At 38.1% G+C, this 17,706-nt stretch overlaps 1 long non-coding RNA gene across 1 annotated transcript in view; it reads right to left on the bottom strand.

Annotated features, from left to right (window-relative positions):
- The window catches only part of LOC124163851, a 51,091-nt gene that overhangs the window by 22,123 nt on the left and 11,262 nt on the right, over nucleotides 1-17,706 (bottom strand). The window contains exons 2-4 of the long non-coding RNA XR_006865852.1: nucleotides 14,362-14,509; nucleotides 9,558-9,714; nucleotides 2,135-2,345 (exon numbers count right to left, since the gene is read on the bottom strand). This is a non-coding gene — a long non-coding RNA (uncharacterized LOC124163851). The remainder of the gene's footprint in view (nucleotides 1-2,134; nucleotides 2,346-9,557; nucleotides 9,715-14,361; nucleotides 14,510-17,706) is intronic.

Here is a 17,706-nt window from a genome sequence, read left to right as displayed (position 1 = left end):
GCTAAGGCCATTTGCGTCTTGAGGGAAGGGTATGGAACGAAGGGTGGAGAGAAACCCGGCGTCGGCATTAGTCTGCTCTTGACGAAAGGTGCCAAGGGGACCACGGCTTAACGTCCCATCCGACGGACGGAGTGTTGCGCTTGAAATGTCCTCCACTTCATCTTTCATCAAATTACTGCATTTTGTGGAAAAATATTTTTTAACTCTCCCAAGGGATGGTGACATTTCGATAAGGGAAAATAGGTAAATTTTACTGCATTGGAGAATATTTTTGTAGGTTAAATCATACATTATTGCATTGATTTGAGAATAAAATAACCATACAGCCCTAAATTCGATGGAAAGGTTCGACCAATAGTGCTCATCCCACTTGTAAGATGGAATATATTTATGGATGTTTAGGAATTACGCCGGGACCCCCGAAATGAGGAACTAAGTACACAAAGTAAGTGAAAGGTAGAGGAGATTACTGCTCACTCGTGCACTTACCTAAAAAACGTTATATCGATTTAAGCGCATCCAATTAACCTATAATTCATTTCTGAACACAGAAAGAACCCAAGATATTTGTGTTGATGGAACAAAAAATATTAATCCATTCATTTAGTATAGAAAACTCTCTGATAAAGGTTTCTATAAAACTTCAAAATTATTTATGTGTAAGTAGCATAAAGCAGCCAAGTTAATGGATGTGTATACAGTGCGTGAAAGTAGGGAAAGTAGTATATTTCCTTTGCATAAAAATCAGGGATTAATAAAAAAATCCAATTATTTGAAATGTGTGCCTTGCTACTAAATATCACGCGTACATTTGGTGTTTGGCGCTGAGACTTTTGAGTTTTGCATTTAAAAGAATTTGCAAAGTTTTTGCTTTGATTTTCGTTTGTTAACAGAAGAAATATTTTCCTTTTGGAATTCGTTTGGGAAACTAGTTGAGGTTGGATCATAACATAAATTTACGAGTCATGAAGAAGTAGATATTCGTCCTTATTGTAGAGTGTTCTAACGCTGTTGCGTGAAATGCGATAAAATTCATGTAAAGAGCTATAGGAAATATTGCCCCGGGACCGGGTATCAAACCACGGACCTTTGGCCTTATGGACCACTGCACAGTCCACTACGCTATTCTGGGGTTCTATGATTCCGATGGCAATTTTTCTGACGTTAATTGTGGGTATGAGGCCCTTGTCACCCATTAATAATGGAAACGCAAGGAAATAATGGGCTTTGGAAGAAGCCATTCATGAAGAGTGGCAAACCCATGCTATCGGTAAAATGATTTCAGGCAAAAAATTAAAAAATGTGATATCAATGTGTATTTCATCGTTGTTAGCGAAGCAGTATGTAAATACTCCATAATATTAATAAATGCTTTTTTTACTTTTACGTGACATATTAGGTTATACCACTGAACATCCTACCTCAACTAGTGGTATAAAAAATATTTTGGTGCGACAAAGATGATAATATATAGCTGTCGCAGCACCGAACAGAAGGGCATAGGAATTTGCTTGTTTCACTGTCAGTAAAAGGCCAGAAATAAAATCAGACTACTGTTAAATCTCTCGCAAAGCTCGAACTAATTTTTATTGACATTTATTCTTTCTGGATCCAATGGCATTTGTCGCATCACCCCCAGCTACACGCCTACTGAGTCGGCTGGCGGAATTTATATCGATGGCTGCCGCCAACGATTGAATTTTTTTCTCGAGATATAAATCCTGTTAGTTTTGATTTGTGGGATGGTGCAGCAAATGAGAGTTTTTCTAGAGCTTATATATACACAAAAATCAATAATATAATGACTTATTCCATTTGGGATGGCATTTTCAAAGACATTTCTCAGAGCCTCCTTCAACATTTGTGGGGAGAACAATTTAACAAGTTTATTCTACTTTAGCAACCAGTGAGAGCTTAACTCTTAATTTTCTCAGCAACCACAAAAACACAACTTCTTCAAACAGTTAATTTTCACCAATATTTTACCCTAGTTTTTTGTTAGTAATGCCAGAAAAGCCCAAACGGCTTGATGACCGAGTCGGAAGAGTGGACCGCTTGGGTAAGGTAACTCTGTAGGAGCATATAAGCAGCTGATGCTGGTTTCTCCTTTGAGTTATCTTTGAACAGATCTCACCTTCGACGCTTTCCCATTAAATAATAGCAGCAGTTGGTCAGGATAAAAGGTCGCGGTCAGCAGTGCATCGTGTGCAGGTAGGAAGCAGCATCACTCGTCGGGAGAGGGCATCCTTTTAGAGTGCAGCTGTTCACGTCATCCGTTCCGCATTTCCGTCTTGAGGTCAGTGAGGTCACCTGCGTACGCTCCAATGGTCCTCACACAGCGGCATCTGAAGAAAGTAATTAAGTGATGATAAAATAGCATGGACTACTAAGCTGGCTACATTACGAGGCATGATGAAAACGACCGTAGAAAGACAGGTGGAAGGGAAGAAGTGCAAGACACGGCCCCGAATGAGTTACATAGGACAGGTTATAAAGGATGTAAACGAGAAGAATTATGAGCGTCCATCTCCCTGGTATACTTCATGACGAAAAGTCAGCTGACGCGACTTTACCCGGAATATGGACGCTGATACAAGACGCTGCGGAAGACTATAATATAATTGAGATGAAATATCCCATTATGAAAAGGCTAGCGAATAGTAGAGCGGAGTAAAGAGCTGCGTAAAACCTATCTTAGTACTGTTGACTTATGATGATGATGACGAAAATAATGTATTCGGGAAAGAGAGCTCTCCCTGGTAAAATGATATATATTTACGTTTGAAGGATTGAGGAGGACGTAAACCTTCCTAAAAATTCACATTAATCATATTAATTCAATGCATCCACCTCATACAATTTTTAAGCTTAGGTATCATTTATTTTGGATTCCCAAGTCAAGTTCCCTGCACTAAACACTGTACAAAGAAACTTAAGGGGACGCATACCGTATGCTCAGTCGGTCTTTTCTGGTGATTGATTATTTGCGTAGAGGTTATGCCTTCATCTAGAAAATTTTCAGTTCTCATAAAGTAGATCCTGCCCTGTATTAGTCTGTATCTCAAATATTAAACAAATTTATTCTCCTGGGAATATAATTACAAGGAAAAATAATCTCATTTGAAATACACCCGGGGAATGTTGACGACGGCAAGGCGAATGATCCGTCACCAATAAAGTGAGATAGATCACGATGCATGCGTACTCTTATCTTTTTATTTTGTACGTAGTTCTTGTATGTCGGTGAAAGCACACCCCCGACTATCACCCTTTAAGTGGCAAACTCTAAGGGATTAGTACGGTGAGCACGTACATTATTACTGATCATCCAGGTCAACTTCTTGTAAGGAATGCAAGAGACTCGAACCCCCAGAAATTAACAAAATAACGGAATAATTAAGCGTCATAATCTTTGTTATTTCAATGTATCATGTGCAAGGTTACGGCAACAGGATGTGGCGATAATTTTCTTTCTTTCATTAATGCTAAATTGTGTTTTTTTTTTACTTTATCTTTACCGCTTGTGTATTATGTTGATTCCGTGTATTGGAGTATAGGCCTTGAAGTATTTTGAATGAATTTTTTTCCATTTTATTATTTCTTGTATTCCAGAGCATTATATCCTGTGCCTGAGATGAATTTGTACCTCCTGGTACCATCGTAGTGGTTTTAGGGAAAGTCGCAAGGTGGTTTTAATGCAGTGGCAGCGAATTGGAGCAGGTAGAAAGCAGGGACCTTCTAACGGTTTGCATTGTAAACAACAACAGTAGTAGAAACGCAAGCCAAGCTGTTTGCAGGACGTGACCAATCACCAGCAAGCAACAGGTTCCCCACATGCACACCTTTTGGTCAAAAAAACACACATTATAATAAAAACAATACGTATATATTCATGCAATTAGTATGGGTTCCTACACGGGTGTATAACCATGTCCATGTAATCAGACACAAAAAGGAAAATAAAATCACATAAAAAGCTGGAATGTATCAGCGGTTAGCAATTTTTTTCCATTTTATCATTTCTTGGATTCCAGAGCATTATATCCTGCTTGAGAAGAATTAGTATCTCCTGGTACCATATTCGTGGTTTTAGGGAAAGGTCAGTTTAAATATAGGTTAAAAAATAGTCAATAATGATAAGATGAATAAAAAGATGTAAGATAAATACAGTGAACATTCGGTAATCCCAAAAACAAATGGAAAAAGGACAAAATGAAATGAATAATCCTAATGAGTGCTAACATTAGATAATTTTACTAATAGAGAACCGTTGCAAAGGATTAAGTGAAAAGAGTAGTCCTAGTGAGTACTACCATCAGGTAATTTTACTGATCGAGAACCGAAGCAATCTCTTATATAACGAACAAAGATCGACATTGTAAACCTCTCTGTTTTTAAATATATTTCCTCAATCATTTCTCGTGATCCCTTATATCCTGAAAATAGCGATATTTTTTACATCGTCTCGGAAAACCTTTCCCTAAATTATCTCAGTATATTTAGTGCATGTTTTTCTCTAAGCTCCTGGTAAGATACCCAGCCTAACTCGACTACATCTACATCTACATTATACCCTGCGAGCCACCTCGAGGGTGTTTGGCAGGGGGTGACCAATCACCAGCATGCAGCATGCAATAGGACCGCCACATGCACACCGCACGGTCATAGAAATATTACGCATACTAGCAAAATATACATGCTTATTCATTAAAAGAAACTTGCTAATGGTTAATAATTCCTAGAGCTAATACATGCAAGGTTAGAACTATGAAAAAAATATGCAATGAGTGATCCTAGCGAGCGACGCCATTAATCCTATCGATTGAGTCAACGTTGCTATCCTTAATAGTGCGAGGGAAGAATGAGATTTTAAATCTCTCTGTTTTGCAGTCTATTTGTTTTATTTTATTCTCATGATCACGTCTACTATAGCACGTTGACAAACGAAGGATGTGATTCACGTCCTTTACGAAAATGACTGACTGACTAAACACTGAGGTTCCCATGGTAACAGCTCCTAATGAATCCCTCGATTCATCTCACGCCTTTCTTTTCAATGATCCACAGTCGTGCGAGAAACTCTCACATCGGGCGACAAAATGGCTCGTTCGTTCGGTTGAGACAGCGAGCGTTCCATGCAGCAGCAGGGAGCTTGCAAGGCCCGAATCCAGGGGTGGCAGCGAGCGCTCATTTCGGGAAGGGGAGGAGGGGTTGGGAGCAGTCCCTGGGACGGAGTGAGGACGGCCATTTTGACTCTTCCTTCTTTCGCAGGGCGAGGATTGGGGGGGAGGGGGCAAGGTGCTTGCGTCACCGCAAAAGGGGGTGGAGAAAGAGAGTGGGTGACAGCCCCCCCCTCCAGAGACCCCTGGGGACCCACCCCCGAAAATCCAAATTGCAAAGGGGCAGGGGGAAAATAAGAGAGGCCATGGATGAGGGAAGGGGAGGAATAAGACGCGCCGCCCCTGAGTAAGGTAGTGGTACGTCCCGAGTACGCACTACCACGGAAGTGGGAATATAGCGCGTACTAGGAATATATATAGTACGAGTCGATATGCGCTTGAATTTATCTTAGCGTGTTTTCAAAGGGTAAAGAGATATGATGGTGTCATATGTAGCCTAGTCTTGGGTCCATAAGTTGTTGAAAAGTTCGAAAATTCCACCATCTTTTCTTTTATAGGGTATGAAACTTAAATGTTCGCCTTCATAAACACTTTAAATCCTCAATAGATTACATTTAACAGATGTGTCACTGTTGATATTGGTAAATTTGAGCATTGAGACAATTTGAAAGTAAAGTATTGAAAAAGTTCAAAAGTGCAACGCCTTTGTGGTTATTTTTCAACGTTTTAAAACCACAAGAATCGGAAAGACCGATATTTGAAAATGAAAAACGGAGGGTCGATAGATATCGAAAATTATACTATCTACAACGCGAACTACAGTTGTGAAGCATAGAAATACTAATATGCACCATTATAGTAAAACAGAAACAAGACCGTCATCGTTTAGAGACGGCACTTTCAAAGAGAAAGCATTACTTCCCTCAAGCCTCATTGCACGTTTATATTTTTACATCATTCTGACCTTGCATGGATTTTTCATAGGAATTAATAATCTTTGGGAATAGGCAATTTGCCTTGTAATGAATGCGGGTTTATTTTCTGTTACTTTGTGTAATATTTTTAATACCGTGTGATGTGCATGTGTCGACCTTCTTGCATGCTGCATGCTGGTGTTTCACCACCCCCTGCCAAAAACCCCAGGGGTGATTTTTTTTAATTGTTTAGATGTAGGTGACTGGTCATATTTTTTCGCTTTCATAACGCATAACTGCGTAAAAACTTACTCAATTGCCTTGGAACTTTCAGAATAGGCCAAATGAATGACAATAGAACCGCAATATTCAGATATTCCAATTTGTCAAACAAAAATTTTCCATATATTATTGGGCCATCTCATATATCCATACATCTCATAAAATGCACTCATTGTAATACTAGAACGAATTTAACATTTCAAATTAAGTGAGGAATCTCGGTTGTGAGTATTACTGTACTAAGTTCATGTGGAAATAGTTAAAAGCAGGAACCATAAACTAGACAGTGATGAATCATTACAGTTAACCTTATGAAAACATTCTGCATACTTAAGAAGGATCATTCGTCATTTTTTTCGTCTAACATTCCTCAATTTTATTATACAAATTCCATGGGATCAGGTTGGTGTGGTGTCTAAAGTGCTGTCTTCCAACCCAGAGGATCCGGGTTCAAATCCCGATGGTAGCAGAGATGTTTCGGAGACTACACGATCCCCGGTTGACTACTTTGTAGATGACACATTATACACTGCACCATGTCCATCGGATGAAACGTTAAGCCGTGGTCCCTTTGGCGCTTTATTAAGAACAAGTTAATACCGACGCTGTTTTCCTCCAAGCTATTTTCCCTATCTTTCGCTGATGGTTCAAATGACTTTAGCTGTCGGTCGCCTCCTCCAAATGCCTTACCATACCAGATCGACTCGAGATTGACAACGTCCACGTCGATTTGTATTGTATTCACGGAGCTTCTCCGCAGTTCTAAGGTCTTTTACCACACTTACAAGTCTAATATAGTAGATAACAGCTAGAGCAAACAGCTTCGACCTGTAAGACAGGCTCTACCCTCGCATTGACTACTATAGTAGACCGCTATTATTGACTACTCGCATACCCTACTATAGTAGACGCGATCATGAGAAAAAAATAAAAGAAATAGACTGCAAAACAGAGAGATTTAAAATGTCATTTTTCCCTCGTACTATTTAGAATAGCAACGTTGTCTCAATTGATAGGATTAATGGCGTCGCTAGGATCACTCATTGAATGTTTTTTTTCATAGTTCTAACCTTGCATGTATTTGCTGTAGGAATTGCTAACCATTAGCAATTTTTTAATGAATAAGCATGTATATTTTGCTAGTGTGCGTAATATTTCTATGACCGTGCGGTGTGCATGTGGCGGTCCTATTGCATGCTGCATGTTGGTGATTTGTCACTCCCTGCCAAACACCCTATAGGTGGCTCGCATGGTATTATGTAGATATAGATTGAAATTGTATCCGTTTCAATCAATCGAGAACAGGAATATGAGTTTATCAACACCACTCGCCATCATGGATAACGGTTTCGTATCCGATTCAATGTGTCACACTGGAACACTTACTGCTTCGAGTTACTGAAGCAACTACGCACTTAGCATCCGAGTTTCACGCGTTAAAATTTGAAGCATTGCAATTATTCATTTCGGATGGAAGGTTCCCCACTCATTCCAGGGCCCATTTCCAGACCGCAGGAGGCTCCAGCCCTTCTTCCCACGCCCCGCTTCCAGAATATCCCCATCCAATTTTGCCCACCCCCTCTCCTCAGAGCGTTACCCCTCAGTTAGACCCACCCCTCAACCCCCCTTCCCCCACCAACTCCCCATCAGTGATACAAGACATGGTCTCAGCCGCCCCAGAATGCTGCTCTCATTATTTAATAACAACAGAGGTGGCATTAGCGTCGGCCTACCGCATCACTCGAGAAAATGATGAGGGCACTCCCTGCCGTACACCACTCACTCCTGTAGCCTCTCTCTCGCTTTCGTCTCTAGGAGATCCCACCCCACCTCTTCCCACGCAGCCTCCCACTCAACCCCCTCCCCTTTCTCCCATGGTCGCCGGTGTTCCACATTCATCATCCCTCTTTCACGTGATTCTTTTTCTTCAGTTACCTCTTGATCAATTTGTGTTAGAAATTTACCGTATAATGATTTACGATAACAATTTTTATTTACAGTTTATTTGTGTCCACTTAATTTCATATCCATGTGTGGTTAGTGGTTCCTGTAGAAGATTCACGCAAGATTGGAAAAATGGAAGAAAAAATATTGTTTTTATGTATTACGTAATATATCTATGACCGTGCGATGTGCATTTGGCGATCCTCTTAAATGCTGCATGTTGGTGATTGATCAACCCCTGCCAAACATCCGATGTGTAGACATGGTGGCTCATAAGGTATTATGTTGATGTAGATATGTACGCAAGGTGGTACTTTGCCTAATCGATGCACTGCATCCACTATGCAAGGTTTCCTGTTTTAATTAGTGGAACCACGATTTTGGGAAATGAAATTCATTTCCGAAATGAATATTTAGTAACACCGATAATGCTTTCTAGAGTGCTATATCACTATCAAGGCAACTATATAAAAGTATGGGAACCTTGGTTGGTGCTAATAAATATTCTGGGTGAAACGTACTACCTGACTCTTATTTTCCTATAGTGTAGGAGGACGGGTTTATATTACATGTACTGTAGACTCGAAATTTGCACATACTAGGATATTTTCCGATTTCATTGGAGAATTGAAGGAATGTAAGTACATAATGTGTAAGTTCTGAATCACTTTTTAAGTTTTCTGTCAGAAATGACGTAAGCCTATGCTGAGCAGTATGGAATACGGTATGAAATTATTTTATATTTTATTTCGTTAACTCGTAAATGTACTTTAACAAAGTTACACAGCGTTTACGCTTGGAAGTTTATCAACGCTGAATATTTTACAAGGCTCCCGTGATTGAGGGTGAAATTAACTTCTTACATATTTTCAATTTTGGCCCTTATTCCCGATGTGACTCAACTTACTGAATCAACGATACAAGAATCTCAAAAAATATATTCTAATATCACCCACGGCAATAATATCATCCAATGTCATCCAACAGAATTATCAGTCAAATTTTCTATAAAAAATCTAAAGGCTATACTGCTAAGAAAATCCAGCCAAACCTATCAAATTTTGAGTTGTAAATTTATAATTGTTGTGTTCCAATCACGTTATCATTGTGTAACATATTTTATCGATATAGAATTGTATGTTCCACCATATGATTAAATCGTGTTTTTATTTTATTTTACGCCTTGTTTTAGTTGTTCAGAGGAGCACCAGCTTGGCGATTTTATATACCCTTAGTTAGTGCAGTATTTCATAAATAGATGCAGGAATTAGTTCCATTCATATCGCTATAAACTCACCTTCCATAAGATTTTTTTTGGTGCCATGTTGCTATAGGAATGGAGATAGGCAGAAGTTCTTACGGGATCAAATTCCAGTTAACCATCTCATTCATTATGATTCCCACCAGAATTAATTCCTAAATCATTCTCGTTACTTTCCTGCGAATTTTTGTTCCTAAAAAGGAATAGAAAAATACATTTACATGCAGTTCAGATTACAACCACTCAACAAAACCATACTTATAAATGGTGGAAAGCCTACAAATTTGAACCAACAAGTATTACGATGTAAAGTAGTCCAGTGATTGAAATGACTAAGTAGACTTTCCTACAATATGTTGGATATATTTAAAAACCAATGTAAAACAATCACGTGACTATGTGTCCCAGATATTATATGCTTTACCTGGTTTATCGTGGCACAAGATTGATATGGAGAATAGTTATTACAATGCCAGAACAGAGATAAGACAAGATAAATTTATTGCTTCACTAAAATTACAGCTACAGAAAAAATGGGTGAATAACTGAGGGCCTTTAGTGGCTTGCAGAAATTCCTAGTACAGATCTATGTGTACAGATTGTCATTCAATATACAACCGTTTTATGAGACTAATAATAAGCATAAAAAAACAAAAATGAAGTGAATATAAGGGTAACAAGTTGCTTACAATATTATAATAATTTATAACTGCAACAGTGACAAAGTAGTTGAGAGTTCAGTTTTTTAAGCAATATACAAGCATGAAATCATAATAAAACTTCTATATCTTGGTGTTATAAGAGCCAATCTCTGACCTTTTAACAACAAAAAACTCTTTTATGCCTTTACATCGCTCGGTAAATTATTTTGTTCTTGACCAAAAAAAACAAAAACGACCTTTTGAATAATGAAAGATTTGGCACTGTAATATGAAATTCAGTGCCTTAGCCTAGGTTATAAAATTATACTGCACCTTTCTGATAAGGTTTCCTCATATTAAAAAGAATAGTTTCAAGACCAGTCAATAGACGTATATCGCAAAGGCAACAACTTCAAGGTAAACAACAAGAGGCACGTATTCTGAAAGCGCTTTTTATCAGTAATTATTCTCACAAGATGGGACAGACATTTACATTGTTTCTCATGTAAGCCATTAACAAACAATGATGTCCGATATTTTATGCTTTACCTAGTTTAGTATGACATTGGTTTGATATGGAGAATAGTTATTATAATGCTGGAATAGAGATAAGCTTGGATGCATTTATTTCTTCACTTAAATAAGAATAAAAAAACAGAAAGAATTGACAATGTGGGGTTGTAGGGCTTTAGGTAATTTGCTTACAATGGTTCATGAAAAGAATGATGGGTGTGTAAACGATGCGGATTGGCGGTTTAGTCACCAATTTGACCAATTTCCGGTTGGTACTATAAAGAATGCGTAGTGTGAAACGGCGTTTGGTGATCCTTCCCCCCTGGCTTTTTTTTGGGAGGAGGGGGGGGGTGACTCTTTGGGAGGGGGTGACTCTTATCCAAGCTCCACCGATGACTCAGCCACGCGATTTCTCGTGGAAGGGGGAGAGTCAAGTTTGGAGTCGATCGAGTCTGCTCTTTAAGATGGCTGGTGATTAATTAGACACTTGGCGGAAGGAGAACGATAGCGGTTGAGTTTGCTCTTCGACGTAATTTTCGAGATGTTGCTATCCTGTACATTAACACGCATGAATTGATGTGAGGACCCATGTCCCTAAACTGGTAATATCGGTAATTATACTTCCATATAGATTTACCTACATTAATTACCTTTTAAAAATTAGGGAATCATAAATCCGCGGTTAGGCCTACGCGTATTTAGGTGAACGCAATTTTTTCCAATATTTTTTAGTAATTGTTAAAAATTGACTAAAAATACAGAGAAAAGCAATGAATAAATGAATTTTTGAAATGAATAACTAGCAGTAGCAGTATATACGCGAAAGGGAATTGTTTTATATCTCGATAGCTATTTACATTTTCCTATATTCTGGAATTTTACTACGAAATAAGTTTCTTATTCTCTAAAATGTTACCTATTAACGTAATTACTTCGTAACTTAAAACTTAGCTTTCTTAGCAACCCCCACATCGCTTTTTTCAAGTAATTTCGTTTTTTTTAAATGTCATGTAAGTGTATTTTAAACTCGGATGGGAATCTCTGTCGGACCGTAGATTGAAAAATAGACTAAACCTTTTGGATAAATTCAAGAGCAGTGTCTTTTCTGACGAAGTTAACCATATCTTGCGGACGCCAACGTACTACGGAAGATCAGATCATATAAATAAAATAAGAGAGATAGATTGCAGAACAGACAGATTCCGAATGTCATTTTTTCCACGATCAATAAGAGATTATAACGGCAGCAATAGAACGCGTAAATAGATTGCATGACTTGTAGTGTAGCCTACTAACCTATGTAAAACTTACTGCATGTTTCTGAATTTCTATTCTATATTCTATTTCTAACAGCATATAGTAGTATAGTTTGTTATTATACGGGACGTTTCTTGGACGGTGTGGTGTGCATGTGGGAGTCCAAATGCATGCTGCATGCTGGTGATTGATCACCCCCTGCCAAACACCCTTGAGGTGGCTCGCAGGGTAATTTGTAGATGTAGATGTAGATGTATCCAGTATTAAGGTAATTCTGAGCATAACTTCATATAATTTGATCTTTCAAATCAACATTCACTGCTGGCCGTGGCCGTTACCAAGAGTAATAGCAAGTATATACATCCCCTCCATAAACTTCATTTTTCAACACTTATAAGTACTAAATTTAAAAGTCCTTCACTGAGTTAGCAATGTAACAATGTTATTTATAGAGAATAATGGAAGCCATTACAGTTAAGGTGAAGTATTACTGCGGCAGATGCCTTTTGGGTTAAAATAACTTACCTGTACATGGTACAAGACAATTCGAAAGCGTAGTACTGTTAATTATGTTCCCAAACGGTGGTATACCTATTACTTGGAAATGATGTTATTTGCATTCGGAGCTGCGGACACTACATGAGAATAAATCTCCACAGTGCTAAGCCGGAGGTGGCTACTTAACCCAATGAATCCTCCGTCAGTCGAATCACATTTTGGAATACTATTTGTCGCGCGGTGTCTCACAGACACCGTTTTGGAATGGTTAAACAAAATGCATGAGAGTAGAAATAACTTTTTTGGCTACAATAAATCATTCATTGAATACTTAATTTCACGAATAGACAAAAAATTCAGGCATAATAAGGATGGATATATTTGTATTAATGAAATACTGAAAACTACTTATTTGGACGTTTCATACTGTTTTTCTTTCATCGAAATTATATCAAATCGATTGCTACAATAAAAAATTCGTAGCAATAAGACGCATATCCAAAATTTAATGCTTTACATAGTTATTAGTTTAAACTATGAATGCATTTAAAAACTTTTCGATAAATATCAAGAAGCTATTACGTATGTGACGTATTGTAACTCAAGTTTTCACGTGGCTTCAACCAGACTCCAAAAACAACAAAATATCAAAATTTACTCCATAAGTGTGACAAAACATATAATAATATTAGTGACTATTTCAGAATTATAAAATAATAAAATACAAGGAAATCGAGTGCCCTAACTATGAAAATACCATGTGGGCAAAGAAAAGAGAATGCCTGGCGTCTGCCACGCGACCAACTGACTGTTAAGCTGTATCTTCTAAAGCCATTGGTGCTAATAATATTGCATCACATTACCATGTGTAACAGTGTATGGATGACACATAGCTGCGTAGATTCCGTCTCTAAGAGCATGCAAATAAATAATCCTGTAGTGTAGATCGATTGGTATATAATATGGCATAACTGGCCCACAAATATACATATTCCAGCTTAAAATCAAATAATTAGTTTGTCTGACTGATATATAGATCATATATTTCAAACCGCTGCCCATTTAATCGCAGCCGCTGTAGGTACATTGAGCATGCGACGTTATTTGCAGTCGAGGCCAATATTGGGGACCAATTTATTTCGCAGCAAGTAGACAGCGATGCGGGGATTGCTTTTCCGTTGCTACGCAACGATGGTGTAGCATTTGAGGGGGTTGGGATCAAGTTTGGGTTGGATGGAAGCAGATAAAGAGAGCCACGTACCAAATGGAAACGAATGCAAGGGATTCGGGCTCGGATAATGGCCGAAATCTGGTGGAACGATCGAGAGACAGGGGTTAAAAAACCTTTCATTTCGGAGAAAGTTGTGTATAAGGGGATCCTTGAGTCTTCGGCAAAAAAAGGCAAAAAATGTCACCACCATAAGTACTTATTTTCCATTCCAGCCACCCAATCACTAATTTGTAGAAAATGGATTGACGTTATCACTCCACAAAAAGGTGCTTCTTCCAATTACCATATCATAAAATTTTTTCCTAGATATGGTATGCTAATGATTTTGAAAAAGGATTCAGGGAAGTTGGTTTCTGGCCTGTGTATTGTAATGAAATTGTCTGTCGCAAAACGTTCAGTTTTTGTTAGGTAGGCAATTTTTTTTTCAAAGGGAATGGAATAAAATGGTTTTTGTTAGCCTATAGATCAGTTGTGTTAAAGGTGACTGTGTATCTCCTGCATCAAATAGACAAAAAATCGCTATTATAAGTACTTAATTGGACTTTCAGCCACCCAACCACTAATTCAGCCGTGGTCGTTTTTTCACATTTGTCTGTTCTAGTGTTTCAGAGTAGTATATGCTTGGCGAAGTTTTGAATTATAAGCTTGTGTGATACCTGATATAGATCAATTAGTTTGATTCATATTCCTAAAAACTCACCTTCCACAAGATAGTTTTTCGTCGCCATGCTGGTGATTGGCAGAAGTTCCCACGGTATCAAGTTCAAATTTACCATCTCATTCATAAGTCTTACCACCAGCGTTCATTCCCAAATCATTCTCGTTACTTTCCTGCAATTCTGTGTTCCCTAAAAAAGATTAGAAAATATATTACAAAGTCGATAAATACATCCTCTCCATAAACTTTATTTTTCAACACTTCTACTGAATTGAAAAGTCAAAAACTATATTTAAAAAGTAATGCACGATTGGTATTTAAAGAGAATAGTAGAAACCATTACGATTAAGTTGCCCGTTATCATCATTAATTACGGGACTATACCGCCCTTATAAGTACTTATTTGTCAATTCAGCCAACCAATGACTAATCTAGATGACTAATTTGCAAAAAAAAGGTTGAAATAATCATTGCACTAAAAGTTGTTTCCCCCAAGCATTACCATATAATAACAATTCTACCTAGATAAGGTATATTAATGATAGGGATTCAGTGATGGAATTTAGTTTATGGCCAACGTATTCTATGGAAGTTCTCTATTGCAAACCTAGTTTGTATAGACTGGGCAAAGTATATGCAAACATAAAGTATACACATAAATATATAAGTTTGTTTTTTAAAGGGAATGGAATTAATTTTTATAAAATGGTTGCCCTTTTGTTAAGCTAATATAAAACGGCAGAGAGGAATATAATGTACCCATTGCATTAGATCTAACAAGGCGTGGATTATAACTCAATTTTTTAAGAGCTGAAAAATGTTCACGCACTGCGGGGATAGCTCAAATACAGGGTCGTTTGCGCAGAAAATCGAGATGTTTGTGGTTTCCGGGTCAAGGAGGATTAACATGTATCTTTTACACGAAGATTTCAATTTCGAAAAACCCTGTCAATCAAGGCTAATCACTCAAATTCTTGATGAACGATGGAGTATTTTATGAGAGGGCTCCCAAACAGCGCTCATGTAAAAAAATATAAAAAAACCAACGTCCCTTTAAGTTGGTACTTATTTTCCACTTACAATAGTTGGAAATTTTGAGGCTTAAAGCACAACATTTCTTGAGCGGATGAGGATAGATAGCGGTTTTCAAATCAAATAAGCGATCTTTGAGACATTAGTCTTCAAATTCAGGTGACAGTATTTAGCAACGGGTGGATAATACGCGTAAACAGTGAGTTAATGTCAGAGTGACGACATCAAAAAATTTGCTGAGAGCATGAATATTAAAACAATGGATTATTCGCTCAACCAATGGATATGTTGTTACCGAAGGTGTATTGAAATGGATTCGCCGAACTCGCCACTCGTGTCGCTGAAAGCAGCGCGATCCGAATTCATCGGTGAAACAAGCTACCACATAAATAGCTATGTTATCATTAATTTAGATTTTTTATGATGATATCCATCGAATTCAAAGGATCGGTCATAACGCAACACTTCAACCGGCTTGCCGATTGGTAAAGAGATATAACTGTGTGACGCAAGTTCGAGGCTCAGTTTTAATAATACGTATCTCAAAAATATAATCTTTTCAGGAGAGCAAAAAAACGATTAATTTTTTCTAATTTTACGCTAAAATTAACAACCAAAAATTCATAAAAACTGAATAAGAAGCATAAATTTGCCAACAAAGAGCTGTTTTTTGCTTGAATTTTATTTTTTAATGCTATTACACTTGTTTTAAGAGTCAAGCCGGCCAAGTTTTTAGATGCGTGTTGTCAGAACTTAGCCATCGATATGTGTCTCTAAGCCGTTCAAATATCTTAGACGTTTTTGAGTCACATGTGCTCGAGTATTTTGTCTATAAGTGGTATATATAGCCAATATAAGGTATGGAAATGCTATATGTCACGATTTTTAGTATAACATTGTGAATATTGAGATTTAATGGATTAGTCTGCACTCATTCCCGCGATGCGGACATTTTTGAAAACCGAAATAATGAATAAAATCATAAGAACTAAGCGTGATGTAGTGGAATTTTTCCAAATTGACAGAAATAATAGTAATTTTCCAAGATTTTAAACTATTATTCGGTCCTAAGTTTTTATTTTACAACATAATATCCAAGGTACGAAATGATACATCTACATCTACATAATACCCTGCGAGCCACCTATAGGGTGTTTGGCAGGGGGTGACCAATCACCAACATGAAGCATGCAAGAGGACCGCCACATGCACACCACACAGTCAAAGAAATATTACGCACACTAGAAAAATGTACATGCTTATTCATAAAAAAAATTGCTAATGGTTAGTAATTCCTAGAGCAAATACATGAAAGGTTAGAACTACGAAAAAACATGCAATGGGTGATACTAGCGAGCGTTGCCATTAATCCTTTCAATTGAGACAACATTGCTATCCTTAAGATACCTTGAAGATTATGTAGTAACATGTAAACCAAGGTCGTGATACATTTTATAATCGTGGAATATTGCATGAGTTTCTTTCGAAAAAAATTCTCCCAAATTGGCGTCAAAAATCAACCTTCAACGGGAGTGGCTGAGTCTTCTTATCTGTTCCACTTGGCTGAGAGATTCAAGAGGAGCTCCGAGCGTGCGTCTCTTTCGCTGCGTTCGGGCGATTCCATGCGGACGCGACGAAAGGGAGACATTTTTCGGAGCGGGCGCGTATCTCCGATTCACCTTTTTCGGTATCGACCGCCACCGCCTCGTCGTCCGCAGCAGGAAACTCACACACATGGCTCTCTCTCTCTCTCTCGAAAGAGGGCGGGGGGGGGTCTATCTGGGGTTTTACAGGTTGGAGGGAGTGGTAGTACGAAAAAGGTACACGATCCAGCGCTGCCAAGCGCCATGTAATGGAACTAACAGTGCTCAGTTAGAGTCACGTAAGCATAAATACAGCTGGATCGCATCGAACAGTGGTATAACTATGGGGGGGGGGGGGGTTATGAGGAGATGTATCCCCCCCCCCCAAAGCCTCAGAGAAATCAAGAGTACCTATATTTAAAAATCTTGTCTGGATTTGATATACAATAACTGCATCTGCTTGAAGTTGAATTTTAATTTAAGTGGCAAAATTATGTAAAATGCATTTTCAGGCATGTTATTTCCAAAATTTTTCCTGAAATCCCCGTTTTCAGGGGGGTAGCCTCCACTACCCCATCTAATCCTCCCCAAAGCATATTCCTAGTTACGCCACTGGCATCGAACATGTGAGAAATAAACATAATACACTTAATTCATCGACGCTCTTACTCGTAGACCTTGAATATAGTAAATAAAATCGAGGATTTTCCAGTTAGGCTGGGGCTGTCACCCACCATGCATTTAATTAACTCGCCGCTCAGGACTCTATGGC

The sequence above is a fragment of the Ischnura elegans genome, chromosome 8 (assembly GCF_921293095.1).
Source record: "Ischnura elegans chromosome 8, ioIscEleg1.1, whole genome shotgun sequence".
In the NCBI taxonomy this organism is placed as follows: Eukaryota; Metazoa; Arthropoda; class Insecta; order Odonata; family Coenagrionidae; genus Ischnura; species Ischnura elegans.
This window is presented reverse-complemented; position numbering and strand designations above follow the sequence as displayed.